Raw genomic sequence first — 12,630 nt, forward strand, 5'->3', positions numbered from 1 at the left:
GTTTCTGTCTATGGCCATTCTGACTGGTGTGAGGTGATACCTTGTTGAAGTTTTGATACTCATTTCTCTCATATTTAGCGATGTTGACATCTTTTCATGTGATTTTTTTCAAAACGGTGTGAGTTAAACTTACCTCTTGAAATTGGCTCCTTGACCGTCTGTGCTATTATGAACTCTTTTCGATGAGCTGTCTGGGACATTTCCCGAGGGTAGGTGTTTTTCAGTTACAGCCAGGCAGACTTAGTGAATATGAAGTGCCCATGAGTGCAGGTTTTAAAGCTGTTGTTTTGGAAAATGGCCACAAGGTGGTAGCATTTCTTCATGCCCCCCCCCCAACCACCACTTTTCCGGTAATTTAATTGTTATTTTATACTGGAGTAGGGTTGATTTCCCGAGAAGGCAATGGCACCCCACTCCAGTACTCTTGCCTGGAAAATCCCATGGATGGAGGAGCCTGGTAGGCTGCAGTCCATGGGGTCGCTAAGAGTCGGACACGACTGAGCGACTTCACTTTCACTTTTCACTTTCACGCATTGGAGAAGGAAATGGCAACCCACTCCAGTATTCTTGCCTGGAGAATCCCAGGGTCGGGGGAGCCTGGTGGGCTGCGGTCTCTGGGGTTGCACAGAGTCGGACACGACTGAAGCGACTTAGCAGCAGCAGTAGCAGTGTATATATGTCAAACCCAAACTCTTAATTCATCCCCCAACTAATTTTTTTGGTAATCATAAGTTGATTTTCTAAATCTGTGAGTCTGTTTCTGTTTTGTAAATTAGTTCACTTGTATGAATTTATGGAGAAGGCAATGGCACCCCACTCCAGTACTCTTGCCTGGAAAATCCCATGGGCAGAGGAGCCTGGTAGGCTGCAGCCCATGGGGTCGAGAAGAGTCGGACACGACTGAAACGACTTAGCAGCAGCAGCAGCAGTATGAATTTATAGATTCCATCAGTAAGTGATATCTTATATTTGTCTTTCTCTCTCTGACTTAGTATAATAATCTCTTGGTCAACCCATGCTGCTGCCAATGGCACTATTTCATTCTGTTTTGTGGCTAAGTAGTATTCCAGTGTATTGGAGAAGGCAATGGCACCCCACTCCAGTACTCTTGCCTGGAAAATCCCATGGACGGAGGAGCCTGGAAGGCTTCAGTCCATGGGGACGCTGAGGGTCGGACACAACTGAGCGACTTCACTTTCACTTTTCACTTTCATGCACTGGAGAAGGAAACGGCAGCCGACTCCAGTACTCTTGCCTGGAGAATCCCAGGGACGGGGGAACCTGGTGGGCTGCCGTCTATGGGGTCGCACAGAGTCGGATACAACTGAAGTGACTTAGCAGTATTCCAGTGTATAGATGTACCACTTTGACTTCCTTTTTCTGTTGAAGGACATTTTACGGTTTCCCTGATAGTTCAGTTGGTAAAAAATCTGCCTGCAATGCAGGAGACCCCAGTTCGATTCCTGGGTCGGGAAGATCCGCTGGAGAAGGGATAGGCTACCCACTCCAGTATTCTTGGGCTTCCCTTGTGGCTCAGCTGGTAAAGACTCCTCTTGCAACATGGGAGACCTGGGTTCAATCCTGGGTTGGGAAGATCCCCTGGAGAAGGGAATGGCTATTCACTCCAGTATTCTGGCGTGGAGAATTCCATGGACTATACAGTCCATGGGGTCACAGAGTCAGACTGACTGACTGAGAGACTTTCACTTTCATTTTTGGTTGATTCTGTGTCTTGGCTCTTGTAAATGATACTGCCCTGAAAAGAGGGATGCATGTGTCATTTTGAATTATGATTTTCTCCAGATCTAAGCCCAGGAGTGGGATTGCTGATCATGATACCTCTATGTTAGTTTATTAGGGAACCTGCCTACTGTTTTCCATAGTGGCTAGACCCATTTACAACCCCACCAGAAGTATAGGAAGATTCCCTTTTCTTTATGCTGTCTGCAGAATTTATTCTTTGTAGATCTTTGCGATGATGGCCATTTTAACCTGTCTGAAGTGATAACTCATTGTAGTTTTGATTTGCATTGATTTAATAGTTAGTGGAGTGTCTTTCCATGTGTTTTTTTAAAAAATCTTATACAGTGTGAGTACAATTTACTTCTTGAAGCCAGCTTCTTAAAAGTCAGCCCTGTTTTGAATTTTCCCCGATGATTTACCCTAGAACATTTCTTGAGAACAGGTGTCTTTTACAGTCCCACAGGCCTTATGAGTATGAAGTGCCCATCAACTCAGGTTTTAAAATTGTTCTTAGGGGAAAGAGCCACAAGCAGCAGCGTTTCTTCATTCCCCCTTTTTTTGCCTTTCAACTTGATTTTTATTTTACATCGGGATAGAATTGATTTCCAGTGTTATATTTGTTTTACCCCCCACATGTACCGTTGTAAGAATCTGTGGAGGCCACGTACACCTGGCACCCTTAAAGATGGGCTTCAGATTTTGACCCTTCAACATTCTGGTGTCCAGCCACTGATTTAGCATTTCTAAGGGCCCCATGCTCACTCTAAGGGTTCTGTAATCCGGCCTCTATCTGCCTTTATTGAGATCTGTGCTTCACTTTTCACTTTCATGCATTGGAGAAGGAAATGGCAACCCACTCCAGTGTTCTTGCTTGGAGAATCCCAGGGATGGGGGAGCCCGGTGGGCTGCCGTCTATGGGGTCGCACAGAGTAGGACACAACTGAAGTGACTTGGCAGCAGCATGGGGTCTTTTCCTCTTCCATGGGGTCACAAAGAGTCGGACACAACTGAGCGACTTGCACTTTCACTTGCAGTTTCAAAGATCACAGTTCGATGGTCAGAAGTCATAGGTTACAGGTCACAGGTGAGATGTCTGACAGAGTGGGAGCAGATGAAATGGGTTAAGGGTCAGAAATCAGGGGTCACATGTTGAGAGTGAAAAGTCATAGGTCAAGAGTCATAGATTCACCCTCAGAGGTCTTAGGTCAGGAATCAATATATCATGTTAATTCTATCCATAAGTTTTTGAGTAACCGCTATAATGACTTCCACAGTGGCTGTGTCATTTCACTTTTTTGGTATGATTGTGAAGGGTCATAGTTTAAGAGTCAGAAGGCATATGTTAAGGGATCAGGTGTTATAGGTCAAGGGTCAAAGAGTCAGAAGCCATGAGCTGATGGTTTGGGTTGGAGTCAAAGTTTGGAAGTCATATGTCAAAGGTCATAGATAAGAGTTCATAAATCGAGTCATAGGTTGATGGACAGGGGTCATAGGTCATCATACACTGATATATATGTGTATCATATGTGTGTGTCTTTGAAATATATATATGTAATACTGTACTAATATATTACATGGCCTTCCCAGCTGGCACAGCAGTAAAGAATCTGCTTGCTAATGCAGGAGATGCAAGAGATGCAATCTGGATTTCTGGGTTGAGAAGATCCCCTGGAGTAGGAAATGACAACCTGCCCCAGTATTCTTGCCTAAAAAAAACTCCATGGACAGAGGAGTTTGCTTTAAAAAACAAACAAATAAGACTTTGGCAGCCAAAGCTGAGCAATGAACTGGATGTTCTCACTGGGTCTCTCTCCCTGAAACATAGAAACCTGTTGATTAAATGGGTGGAGAGCCACAGAACATCATGACTCAAGTGGAAAGAAAGCATACCAGTTTAATACATATCATCCCCATTACATGGGAACCATGCCGTGGGCTGGCCCTGCTCAGCGAGGCCTGAGAGCAAAACAAACTGCCTCTTTGTTGCACACAACAGCATTCCCTTTGTAACCACTTGAAGATGGACTAGTTAACATCTCTTATCCTCCCTGGAGCCACTGGACAGCCAGGGTGCCTGTCAGCAAGAGAAGTGTGTGGGCACTCAAACCTGTATATGTATGTCAGGTGGAGGGAGCTGCCAGGAGTACTAACTTCTGTGTGTTGAGAACGAAAACAGGGCGTGGAATCTGAATCAGAACTTAGCTCTGATGACCACGTGTCCTAGAGGCCAAATTCTACTTTTAAATAATGTGTTGCATTGTGTGGAATTCTCCAAGTCAGAATACTAGTCCTGATTGTGGGGACAGAAATATAGAGTCCTTCCAAGTAGAGTATTTCTCACAGGGGAGCATTTGATAGCCGAGGAAGTTAGGAGAGTGGATTATAAGAATTGTGTCCTTGCATTTCAATAAAGACCTGAGACAAATAGTATTATGGGGATCTTTGGAAATCTCTAGTCACTGGTCACTTTCCCGTGGTTTGTGATGCTGGGTTACTCTGGTGTGACTGCGGTGGGACCAAGTAGAAAGGGCAGGAAGCTCTTGAATTGGGGCTTGAATTCTGATGTGAATCCTGGCCAGTGCTCGTTAAGTTTGGTGACCTTGGACAATTTAACTTTGTGAAGCTTCAGATTCTTATTCAAAAAAGGACCCATTACTAAACAAAATGATGTATACAAAGTATCTATCATACCACATGGCATACAGTAGGCATTAAACAATCTAGAAAAAAGTTAGCTGATAATAGGTAAAGGCTAGACATTAAAAGTTTCCCCCCCAAATTTCCTAGCTTCTTCTGCCAAATTTCCTAGCACTGATGTCTGTCCCTCCAACCAAATCTCTGAGGTTTCCTTCTTTCCTAACAACTTCAACTTTTAATAATGGAAACAGCTTGCTGTTCCAGAAACAATTTTAGGGAAGAAAAATCTTCCCCATAAAAATAAACTTAAGCCTACTGTAATTATAAATGTATTATTTTTTACTTCTGCAATTTAAAATACTCCCCAGCAATTAGTTCAGTTCAGTTCAATTGCTCAGTCATGTCTGACTCTCTGCAACCCCATGGACTGCAGCATGTCAGGCTTACCTGTCCATCATCAACTCCCGAAGCTTGCTCAAACTCATGTCCATCGAGTTGGTGATGCCATCCAACCATCTCATCCTCTGTCATCTCCTTCTCTTCCTGCCTTCAATCTTTCCCAGCATCATGGTCTTTTCCAATGAGTCAGTTCTTGCATCAGGTGGCCAAAGTATTCAGCTTCAGCATCAGTCTTTCCAATGAACATTCAGGACTGATTTCCTTTAGGATGTACTTGAGAGGGACTCTCAAGAGTCTTCTCCAACATCATAGTTCAAAAGCATCAATTCTTCGGCGCTCAGCTTTCTTTATAGTCCAACTCTCACATCCATACATGATTACTGCAAAAAACATAGCTTTGACTAGACAGACCTTTGTTGGCAAAGTAATGTCTCTGCTTTTTAATACTACCCCTTCATTTAACCTTGTTCTTGTAGCATCACATATTGAAGAGAAATCAGTATTACAGCAAAGCTTAGATAGTTTAACTTAACAAGAATTTGTACAATTATTTTTTTAAAAAACTTTGGCCTTTGGGGCATTATTTAAAGTGGACTGCTATTTAAAAACATAATTTCTGGGGCTGTTCAACTTTCTAATTAACTTTAAAGTTAATTCTGCTTTTGTATATAAAAATGTTTCCCACTGTCATTAGGAAAAATACCAAGGAGTTTCTTATCATATTTATCTACATGCTTGTCAGTTACCAATCCCCCTGAAGCAGCCCCTTTCCATGGCCATAGCATTCATAGTCCAGTTTGATGATCTCCCTGCCGCATTTACATTTTTAGTAGGAAGCTCTTGAAAACCTGACCATTGTCAAAATCTGTACTGAGTACGGAGACTTCAGTCAGACTTCAGTGTGACAGATGGTAGAAAGAAATATTTATATGGAGGCTGTGGGTGGGAGAGAAGACACTTCCCAACTGTTGCTAATAATTAAACTTGCAGTAGCTGCCGGTGGGCCACACAGGCACAAACCTGGCAAAGTCTCCATCAGTCCTGATGGGTTTTCCTTACAGCCAACAGCTGTAGGCCATTAGTTACTCTTTGGGGCCCCAGGATTCTTCTCGGATGGCTCGGTCTCCCTCACAGCCTCCTCCAGGAAGGAGGCCTGGTTCTCCCAGGAGAATTGCAGCTGAGAAGGACAGCACCAAGCTGGCTTTCAGAGAGGTGGGGCAGCAGATTGATGGTAGGTGCTGGGGTGGGACAGGTGGAGAAAGTTAAGGGTTGGAAATCATCTTCCTGGGTGTCTCCAGAAGGACAGATCCACTGGGAACAACACAGAGGGGGGCTCGGGCAGCCAAGGACGTCCAATGACATGAGAAGGGAGGCAACCTGCCTATTTCTACCATCTTCACTAAAGCCTACCTTGCTTATTTTTAATGAAATGTTTAAAAAATAAAATGTAAAAAAAAGGTAAGTTAAAAAAATAACAATCTAGGTTGGTGGATTTGTCCTTCTGTTCTCTTCCAGAGCCCCTCAGTGTAGACCCTGGTCGGCTCTGCCGGTGTTGGAAACACTGCCACCTGCTGGACCCTTTGAGAATGTCAGCAGGCCCTGCCCTTCAAACCCAGTCGCAAACTTGACTGGTGCCAGGGTCAGCAACTCAGCCACCAGAGTCGGGGTGCACGGGACCCAAGACCTGTGGCTGCCAGTTGCTCGAGGGAGAGATTAGTCGAGCCAGAATATTGGCCAGAATATAGACATGATTAGACATAGTTTTTAACATTTAAGAGGACTGTATTAAATTCCAGGACTTGCCTCTTGAAATGATCTCATTCTATGATTATGTTACCTCCATTGGGCTTCCCTGGTGGCTTAGGCCATGAAGAATCTGACTCGGGTCTGATCCCTAAAGAAGGAAATGACTACCCACTCCAGTATTCTTGCCTGGAGAATTCCATGGACAGAGGAGCCTGACAGGCTACAGTCCATGGGATCACAAAGAGTCGGACGAGACTGAGCGATTAACTTTCACTTTCACTTTGTCATTCGCTGAAGGATTTGGGAACAGAAAGGTCAAGACCTCCTCTGTCCTCTGCAGATCTTCAGGCCCTGATTTGAAATGATGTGTGTGTGCTCAGCCCTAGACTTTCAAGGCAGCTTCAAGTGAGATGTATGTAATTCCTTTGCTCTGACAACATGCTCCACTCTGTTCTCTCTGCTTCATAATTAACTGCTTTTAAAGAGAATTTATGGGGCCTGATGAATAGCTGAATGTTTCTTTCTTTGAACTCCCAGATGTTCTGACCAGATTCCAGCCTCCAGTCCCTGTTCCCAGCCCTTCACCAGAGCCGTCGGGTAAATTTTCTAATCCTCTCCGGGACATTCCTATTTCCTGCCGAGAAGTAAGAAAACAACAGTGCTTCCCTAAGGGCGGTATGCCTCAGCCCTGCCTCGCAATCTCCATTTTAGGAAAAATGTTTCCCCAAGCACGAATCCTCTGAAAGGAAAAGGCCTGTGAGTCTCCTGGGAAAGAATATGAGACCCCACCGTGAGGATTTGCCGTAGAATTTCGCTGCATTCCTCTGCGGGACTGGGCTGTCTAGGAAGTTCATTTTGATTTAAAAATATATCAGAATGGGAATGTGTTTGTGTGAGTAGGCGTGTGAAACAGATTTGAAAAAAAGACAGGCAAAAATAAAGTGGGGAGATAAGGAGAGAGGTCAAAGGCAAATAGTTCTTTCCTTCTAAAAGGATCTCTTCGGAGTGCTTGGATTTTTTATTATGGAAATACTCAAAACATTCAAAACTAGAGAAAATAGTCTAATGAACCACTGGGTGCCCCTCATCCTGCTTCAACAATTATCAACATTGCCAACCTTTATCACTTATCTGCTCCTCTTCTTTTTTTGTACTAGAGCTGGGCCTGGCCAAATCCATGGCCAAAACCAACTTGCCTCTTGTTTTTCAGGGGAAAGAAAAAAAGGTTTACTGGAACACAGCCATGCCCAATGGTTCTATTGTCTATACCTGTGTTCACATCCCAGCAGCAGAGGTGAATAGTTGTGACAGAAATTGTGTGACCCACGTGCCTGAAATATTTCTTGTCTGGTCTTTCACAGAAAATATTTACACACGCACTCAGCCCTGTGCACATGCATGCCTGCTCAGTCATGTCCTACCGTTTGCAGCCCCATGCACTGAAGCCCACCAGGCTTCTCTGTCCATGGGATTCTCCAGGCAAGAACACCGGAGTGGGTGGGCATGCCCTTCTCCAGGGGATCTTTCCCACCCAGGGATCAAACCCAGGTCCGTAGCACTGCAGGCAGATTCTTTACTGTCTGAGCCGTCTCTTTTACTCACACTTATTTGTTGAAGAAACCAGACTCTTTGTCCTACAAAATCACCACATTTCGGATATAGTTGGGTATATGCTCATTGCACCATTTTACATGACCACAATGCATTATTTTTAATTAGAGTAGGCCTTAAAAAAAAAATGGAGTACAGTTGAATTACAACATTGTGTTAGTTTCAGGTATACAGCAAAGTGTTTCACTTGCTGCTGCTGCTGCTGCTAAGTCGCTTCAGTCGTGTCCGACTCTGTGGGACCCCGTAGGCGGAAGCCCACCAGGCTCCCTCGCCCCTGGGATTCTCCAGGCAAGAATACTGGAGTGGGTTGCCATTTCCTTCTCCAATGCATGAAAGTGAAAAGTGAAAAGGAAGTCGCTCAGTCGTGTCCGACTCTTAGCAACCCCATGGACTGCAGCCTACCAGGCTCCTCCATCCATGGGATTTTCCAGGCAAGCGTACTGGAGTGGGGTGCCATTGCCTTCTCCGGTGTTTCAGTTATATATATACATATACACACACACTTTTTCAAGATAGTGAATATGGTTCCCTGTGCTATATAGTAAGTCTTATTGTTTATCTGCTTTGTATTTAGTGGTGTGTAGTGTGTATCTATTAATCCCAATCTCCTAATTTATCCCTCCCTACCCTTTCCCCTTTGATAGCCATGTTTGTTTTCTAAGCCCGTGAGTCTATTTTTGTTTCGTAAATAAATTCCTTTGCATAATTTTTTTAAGATTCCACCTTTAAGTGATATTGTCTGATATTTGTCTTTCTCCCTCTGACTTACTTCAGTATGTTAATAGTATGATAATATCTACATCCATCCATGTTGCTGCAAATGGCATGATTTCATTCTGTTTTTATAACTGAGTAATATGACCACAGTGCGTTTTTCTGTCAGGCTACATGAGGTGGTGGAGCTTTGGGCTTTCTCCCGGTTTCCAGACCTACCTGGGCAGTACCGTGTGACCTCCAGCAGTGGCCCCACTGCATTGAGGGTGAGCATGCCTCCTTCCTTTGGCGAACTCCCTGTGATCCTGGTGAAGCTGTTGTTTCTGTCCATTTGGGCTGCTGTAACAAAATATCACAGATAAGGTGGATTATAAGCCACAGAAATGTGTTTCGCACACTTCTGAAGGCTAGAAGTCCAAGATGAGGCCGCCAGCACGGCTGTTTGGGTGAGAGCCCGCTTCCTGGTTCACATGTGTTGCCTTCTAGCTGTGCCCTCACTTAGTGGAAGCAGGCAAGGGATCCCAGTGGGATAGTTTTCCTAAGGCACTAATCCCATTTATGGGCTCCATAGAGGCACGCCCAAAGGCCCCACCTCTTAATACTGTCATCTTTGGGGGTTAGGATGGCAACATATGAATTTTGAGGATACACAAACATTCAGATCACAGCACTGCCTATCACAGCTCCCTGGTCTCCTCTTCATGACAGCCCAAGAGGTGAGCATGAGACTCCCACCCAACTAATTAGAGCTCTTCCCTGGAGAGTTATTTTCTTCCACAGCATTGCCAAACTTTAGCATTGCCAAACATTGTGAGGCATGATCTCACCTAGAGCTGCCTGTAGCCATGCCTGAAAAGTGAAGTGTTAGTCACTCAGTCATGTCTGACTCTTTTTGACCCCATGGACTGCAGCTCACTAGGCTCCTCTGTCCATGGAACTCTCCAGGCGAGAATATTGGAGTGCGTAGCTACTCCGTTGTCCGGGGGATCTTCCTGACCCCGGGATCGAACCTGGGTCTGCTGCATTGCAGGCAGATTCTTCACAGTCTGAGCCACCAGGGAAGCCTGTGCCATGCCTTTGTTGTTGTTGTTGTTGTTCAGTCACTCAGTTGTGTCTGATTCTCTACAGTCCCATGGACTGCAGCATGCCAGGCTTCACAGTCCTTCACCATCTCCCAGAGCTTGCTCAAACTCATGTCCATTGAGTCAGTGATGCCACCTAACCATCTAATCCTTTGTTGTTCCCTTTTCCTGCCTTCAATCTTTCCCAGCATCAGGGTATTTTCTAATGGGTCAGCTCTTTGAATCAGGTGGCCAAGTATTGGAGCTTCAGCTTCAACATCAGCATCGACCTTCCAATGAATAGTCAGGGTTGATCCCCTTTAGGATTGACTCATTTGATCTCCTTGCAGTCCAAGGGGCTTTAAAGAGTTTTCTCCAACACCACAGCTCAAAAGCATCAGTTCTTCAGCGCTCAGCCTTCTTCATGGTCTAGCTCTCACATCCATACATCATTATTGGAAAAACCATAGCTTTGACTATATGGACCTTTGCTGACAAAGTAATATCTCTGCCTTTTAATATGCTGTCTAGGTTTGTCATAGCTTTTCTTTCAAGGAGAAACCATCTTTTAATTTCATGGCTGCAGTCATTGTCTGTGGTGATTTCTGAGCCCAAGACAAGAGCCTTCATCAAGAGGTTCTTTAGTTCCTCTTTGCTTTCTGCCATAACGATGGTGTCATTTGCATATCTGAGATTATTGATATTTCTCCTGGCAATCTTGATTCCAGTTTGTGCTTCATCCAGCCTGGAATTTCACAAGATGTGCTCTGCATATGTTAAATAAGCAGGGTGACAATATACAACCTTGATGTACTCCTTTCCCAATTTGGAACCAGCTCATTGTTCCATGTCCAGTTCTAATTGTTGCTTCTTGACCTGCATACATGTTTCTCAGGAGGCAGGTATGGTGGTCTGATATTCTCATGTCTTTAAGAATTTTCCACAGTTTGTTGTGATCCACACAAAGGCTTTAGTGTAGTCAATGAAGCAGATGTTTTTCTGAAATTCTCTAGCTTTTTCTATGATCCAATGGATGTTGGCAATTTGATCTCTGGATCCTCTGCCTTCCCTAGCCCAGCCAAGTAACAAAGTTTGAATCACTAAAGGATGCTGAGGATCCTAATAACAGCTGTCACTTGATTGTGTCCCTACCCAATGCATGGCACATGGCTGAGACCTAAGGGAACACAGGGTTGTGAGTACAAATGGAATTATGTCAGTAAAATCCTCATAAAACTACAGGGCAAGGGCAGAACATCAAAGAGGAGAGAAGCATCTTCCTGCTGCTTCATCACAGAGCTTCTCCCAGCTTTGGTCCAGTGAGTTCTTCAGAAACAATACTTGGGGACTTGAGTTTGAGTAGGCTCTGGGAGTTGGTGATGGACAGGGAACCCTGGCGTGCTGCAGTTCACGGGATCACAAAGAGTCAGGCAGGATTGAGACTGAACTGAACAGATACAAAATTAAAAGTTTTCTTTTAAAAGTCTGTGTTGCCATGACGACACCTAGTTCCACCTGAACTTAACTTTTCTCAAAGCTTGAGCTAACCAGTGTGTTTTTCTTATGGAAATATTTTTCTTAAGCTATGTTAATGCTATGTGCTTACCTTAGAATCTGCCTTTCTTCAAGTCAGTTCCATCTAAGACTCAGAACCAATAATGGCTCAACAAACCAGTATGTTTTACTCATGGAAATATTCTCTTCAGCTATGTTAATGAAACTATGTATCTGCTTGGAAATTTGCCTCTCTTCAAGATTCATGTCAATTGTTTTATGGCCCAGGATGACTCACCCTGTGCCAATGCTGTCTCCAAATGCATGTTGTGGATGAGGGGCCTGGTGCAACTCTCAAACTTTATTACAAAAAAGCACTGAGCGGTCAAGCCTCATCTCTGGCCCTGGATTGAATTCCTCTCCTCTGGAGGCCAGGAATCCCAGCATCATTCACACACTCATAGTAGCAACCTTTTACAAGAAGGTTCATAAACACCTGTGAGAATTATCCTTTTATCTCCCAATTAACAAGCATACTCTTTGTTTTTCTATAGGGGCAGGGGAAAGGCTCATGAGAAATGCAAGCCCAGGTCTCAGCAGAAGAGACAAGAGACCAGTGAAATCCCAGTATTGCTCTTGCTGTGTCTACTCATTGACTGAGTTGGGAAACGCAGGCACACTTGCGTAACCTTAATAAAGCTGGACCACCTCCCCTTCAGCACTTTAGTTACCTGTTGCTGCAGAACAAGTTATCCCAAATCTTAGAAATTTAAAAATTACAGTAAATGCTTACTGTCTTGCACAGGTCAGAAATTTGGGAGTGGCTTAGCTGAATGGTTCTGACTTGGGCATCTCTCATGAGCTTGCAGCGAACTGTTGGCCAAGGTTGGAGGATCCGTTCCTTGATGGTGGCTGGGGGATGCACTGTGGGAAGACTCACTCTAGTGTCGGTTCTTGGTAGGGGTGGGAGGTGGTTCTTACTCACATGGACTTCCCCATAGTAGTGCTTAAGTATCCTCATAACGTGGCAGCTGACTTACCCGACTGTAAGTGATCCACTCTTTCCTTTCTATAATATCCTGTTGTTATACGTGTTTTGTTGTGTCTGACTCTTTGCAACCCCATGAACTGTAGCCCACCAGGGTCCTTTGTCCATGGGATTCTCAGGGCAAGAATACTGGAGTGGGTTGCCATACTCTTCTCCAGGGGATATTCCCAACCCAGG

At 44.4% G+C, this 12,630-nt stretch overlaps 1 long non-coding RNA gene across 1 annotated transcript; it reads right to left on the bottom strand.

Moving 5' to 3' along the window:
• Window positions 1–773: 773 nt before the first annotated feature.
• On the bottom strand, window positions 774–9,412 carry LOC133254825 (uncharacterized). The gene is made up of 2 exons (XR_009738776.1): window positions 9,070–9,412; window positions 774–5,159 (listed from the first exon to the last, which is right to left on the bottom strand). It is a non-coding gene; the product is annotated as an uncharacterized LOC133254825 (long non-coding RNA).
• Between the last annotated feature and the right edge of the window lie 3,218 nt (window positions 9,413–12,630).

This window comes from Bos javanicus, chromosome 10 (genome assembly GCF_032452875.1).
Source record: "Bos javanicus breed banteng chromosome 10, ARS-OSU_banteng_1.0, whole genome shotgun sequence".
Taxonomy (NCBI): domain Eukaryota; kingdom Metazoa; phylum Chordata; class Mammalia; order Artiodactyla; family Bovidae; genus Bos; species Bos javanicus.